Genomic DNA, 4,953 nt, shown 5'->3' with positions numbered 1-4,953 from the left:
CGTACACACAACCATACTCTTCAACTCTACACCTCAACTGTACACTTCAACAGTACACTTCAACCGGACACTCTAACCGTTCACTCGATTACATTCAATGATATTTAATGGAGTACGGCCGTACACGCAAGCTCGACCGTACACGCTTCAACTAAGCTCAACCATACACACTGGTTTAACCATACACACCAAAACACTTGAATTTCTGAGTAAGTTTTGATTCTATGCTTTTGAATGTTGATCAGAAGCAGAAGCTCAATAGGTAATCTCGAAATAGTATAAAAAACGATGAAGTTTTCTGGTCGTACACACACGAAGATCCAATTTGACATTGATTTGGCTCTGATACCAATTGTAAGTCCTGGTTTCTAGGATCCAAACCAATGATCAAACAGATAGCAATCAATCAGAATAATAATGGAGTAGAGGAAAGATTAAACCAAGCATGCATACATTAATATCAAAAAACGTCAGGTACACCTCGGATACACACACATACGTCACCCTCAAACTGACACTGACACAATCTATTTATAGGACCACCAATTGTACACGCGTGTACAGCCATACACCCATGTATGTCCGTACACAGGGTGTACGTACACACGAGTCTGGTCATACACAGCCAAAAAACAAGCTACAAACACCATTACAAAGCCCAAAATCCTACCAAGACCTATATAAGATGGATGCCTAGCCCAAACCACTATATTATGACCTATCATAATGTACAGTCTTTCCACACTTGTAGCTTTCCCGAAGTGCATCTTTCTACACTTCTCGCATCACATCGCTTTACTTCGTCCTCCTATTAGTTTCTTCAAATCAGACTTCGAGAATTTACTTTTATTGTTGGACCTCGAAGATCCATCAAACTTTCTTTTCTCACCAACCTCAGTTCTTTCCACGCCTCTTTCCCTAAACTGGGTCTCAACATTCTTAGATGCTCTAATGGTTGCCTTCAACGTGCTTGCCATATTTACTACTACCCCATAGTCTGATGGAAATCTGTTAGCAAATTTCTCTATCTTAGCTAGTTTAATAGGCACCTAGTAGGGAAATAACTTCATTCTTTAAGTGAATACGGTGGCATAGTCATCAACACTCATCTTTCCTTTCTTCAAGTTCTGAAATTTATTATTCAGATCTATCTCTAAGTAGTATTGCATTTTCAACTACTCCATGAACACTTCTCAAGACATTTTCAGGGCTTCTCCTTGTGGCATTGTATCTACCAATAACTTCCACCAGCTCAAGACTCCGGTCTTTAGTTGTCTGACTACAAAGACGGTTTTCTGATTGTCGTTACAGTTGCAGCTTTCAAATACCATCTCCATTTCAGAGATCCAATCCATAATCTATACAGCATTTGGGCTTGTAGAAAGACTTGGTGGTTTGGCACACAAGAAGTTCTTATACATACATTCATCTCTGTTGATTCCCCTCTTCGGGTCATTCCTTCTTACCATTGGGGGTTCCAATTGGATCACAGTGCAATTGTAATTTCCTTCCTCTGACTGTTTGGTGATTAGCTCAAGTTGGATAATGGTCACAATAGGTTCATCCCTATTTACTTGCAACATCTACCTTATCGCTTCCTTCTGTTCGGCCATCATAGCCCGAATCATGGCTTATTGATGCGTGCAAATAGTTACACCTAATTTTACCTACTATCCTACTAGCTATTCGACCCATTTGTTCCTGAAATAAATAATAACAGACAAAACAAACCAAACCCACCAAGATATTAAATAGCAAAACAAAGCAAAAAACCGGTTTCTCAGAATCCACATCGTGGGTTTCAAATCCACGTCATGGACACGGTTCATGTCGAGAATACAAATCCGTACAAGTAAGGTCAAAACTAACTAACAATAGCACTTGGGGTTTGTCTATCCTATATATCTAAGGTCTTACATCATACATGCATTCGAAATTAATCAACCAAGTGACTTAATTTTGGGTATTTTAACCCTAAGACAAACCCTAAAAACTAAATGCATAAAATGAGGGGAATTAACTAGATTATGGAATGTAACACTTACCAAATGCAGTTAGGAAACAAATAAAACCGTAAATTTTGGAAGTAAAATGCAAAAAATCAGGTGTGGGGTTGCTCGTTCTTCGTCCATGCGTGTGTTAGGCAAATGGGGTTGGTCAAAAGGTAAGCAACCTATACTGCCCCCCCCCCCCCCCCCGGTGACTTTTTAAAGCCTACATCATGGATTTCGAATACACGTTGTGTGCTCATCTTCTGGGCTTAGAATCATCGGGCCATATGAATTTACCACGACGTGGTGTCGCTAAAATGACAAAAAGAGCAAAAAAATTTAGTACTTTAATTTTGTCTAAAAACATTTCAAACAATATTTATGAACCCCCACACTAGATTTCTGCCTTTTCTATCCTTAAGATGACTTAGATGATTATTATCCTAAAAATAAACTAGAAATGCAAAAACTAAAAATGCAAAAACAAAAAGAATTTCAAACTGAGCTCGGGTTGCCTCCCGAGAATCGCTTCTTTTTGTTGAATTCATGAGCCAGACTCTGTGCCGCTTCACATTGAAAATGTCCAAGAATCCATCACCAATTGCATCTTTCTTTTTTTCCTTCCATTTCCTTTTATAAGCTTGAACTCGTCTAAGATAGGCCTTTTTAGAATTTCCTTTTTTACCCTTCGCATCCGTTTCTTCATTCTACCTCTTAACTCCTTTATTCACCATAAGTTTATGTCCCACTTCTTCTGCATTCTTTAGTTCCACGGGTACCATCTTCTTGTCCAAAGTTAGTCTCTTCTCTTTGGAAGTAACCTCGTACTCATCACTTGATACTAAGTCTTCTTCACCCTCTTTACTTACCCAAGATGTCGGAATTTTACAAGCAATTATTTCAAAAACCATTGGAATGGATGCTCTCGGCTTTGTGCGTTTAACTTGTTGAATCTCTTTTCTATAAGTTTTTCCAATTCCTCAAGTTCATTTTCTTCATTAATGTTGAAGACTTCACCTTGAACATCATTATTTTAAAAATCATCTTCCACTCCAAAGGTAACTTCATCATCTCCCACTCTCAGAGTATGTTTTGACTCGCAAATGTCTACCAAGGCCCTAGAAATATTTAGTAGAGGGAAACCAAGAATGATTGGGACATTTTTCATCTTCCTTCATGTATAAAACGATAAACTCAATTGGAAAAACAAATTTCCCATTTTTTACCAAAATATCTTCTACGATGCCTCTTGGATGAGTTACTGAACGATTTTCCATGTGAATTGTCATTCTTGTAGCCTTCAAATCTGGAAGATTAAGCTTTTGATAGAATGAAACAGGCATTAGATTTATGCTAGCTCCATAATTGGCCAAATCATAAGTCTTTGTATTATTTCCAAATTCACACAGAAGAGTGAGGCGTCCAGGATCTCCCATTTTCTTTGGCAACTCCCAATATTACTTTAGAACATTGCTCACTTAGTATCACCTTGCTATTTTTCTCTAACTGTTTGTGAGTGTCTAATAAGTCTTGTAAAAACTTCGTATATTCAGGAACTTCAGACAATGCTTCAATAAAAGGACTATTTATGGAAATACCCTTCACTTGCTTCATAATCTTCAAGTGATCCTGCTCCAGTGGGTGAATATGAGCTCGAGGCAGAAATGGTAAAGGAGGACGATACGCTTGAACATCATTAAAAATTTTCTGTTCAGATCCTCCCAACGTCGTGAAACTCGAATCCCCACGTCGTGAGTAAGATGTTTCAACAACATTTTTTTCTTTGAGTTTTGACTTCTTCGACTTCGGTCCAGATTGATGTGGATCAACTTCAAATGCTTCAAGGAACTCATAGATTGTATCCTCTTCAGTTTCAATCACCAAAATTGTTAGCTGACCAAGTTGGGCTTCAATATTTTGGATCGGTGCTTGATGATTTCTTAGCAACGCTTGCTGGTCTTGCATGAGATTTTGATGTTCCCTTATCACAACATCAGTGTCATTATGTCTTTTCTCCGAAGCCTCCATGAACCTATGTAGCATAGACTCAATATCAACTTTATTTTCAGGTGGCTATTCTTTTTGATAAAAGCCTTTATCAAGTTGCCTATGTTTTTCTTCTTTTTTCTTTTTATACTCATCATATGGCAAGCACTCTTTCTTTGGCTTCCTCCAACCTGCATTATATTTGTCTCCACTCGAGTAGCAAACTTGAGCCTTTTTTTCTCGTCTTCATGTAAGTGGAAATATTTGGTCGAGTGTGGACCATTACATCTTTCACAACCAACTCTAATAGCATGAATTGATTGGTCTATCTTTATCATCCTTCAGTCCATAGTGTTTAGCATGGCTAGAACAACATCCATGTCGTCAGAAGTTCCACTACCAATTCCCTTCGCCCCATCATGTCTAGGATTATGTTGGTCACAAGAATGCTTGGAAAACTCTTCAATTAATTCCTTGATTTCATCCGGATTTATCTTAGTCAATGGTCCTTGAGAATCAAGGAGTTGCCTTGTCATGACATTAACCCCATCATAAAAGATAGATACTTCTTGTTGGTCATTCAAGTCATTTTGGGGGCAATTCCTTATCAATCCTTTGTAGTGTTCCCATGCTTCGTATAGTAACTCCCCAGGTTGTTGCTTAAAATTTTCTATGGCTTTCTTTAGTTTAGCAACCTTGGAAGGTGGGAAAAAGTGTTCTAGAAATTGGTCACACATCTGTGCTCAAGTAGTAATTGCATCGGGTGGAAGTTCTTCTAACCAATCTTTTGTAGATCCTTTGAAAATGACAGAGAGAATTCTTAGCAAAACTGTAGTGCATGGAACAATTGGGATGTTAAATTAGTTAGCACTATCATTGACTTCATCTAGGTGCTTGTAAGCATCCTCATGATCCTTCCTAGAAAATAATACTTCTTTTAGTGTGGACAAAATGTGTCCCTTCAACTCGAATGTAG

The 4,953-nt window shown here is 38.1% G+C and overlaps 1 non-coding gene across 1 annotated transcript; it reads left to right on the top strand.

Moving 5' to 3' along the window:
- The first annotated feature begins 4,559 nt into the window (after positions 1-4,559).
- Positions 4,560-4,666, top strand: LOC111881694 (small nucleolar RNA R71). The gene has a single exon (XR_002846917.1). It is a non-coding gene; the product is annotated as a small nucleolar RNA R71 (small nucleolar RNA).
- Positions 4,667-4,953: the final 287 nt, after the last annotated feature.

Source organism: Lactuca sativa, chromosome 7, assembly GCF_002870075.4.
Source record: "Lactuca sativa cultivar Salinas chromosome 7, Lsat_Salinas_v11, whole genome shotgun sequence".
In the NCBI taxonomy this organism is placed as follows: Eukaryota; Viridiplantae; Streptophyta; class Magnoliopsida; order Asterales; family Asteraceae; genus Lactuca; species Lactuca sativa.
Note: the sequence above shows the minus strand (reverse complement) of the source record. Positions and strands in the feature narration are given on the sequence as shown.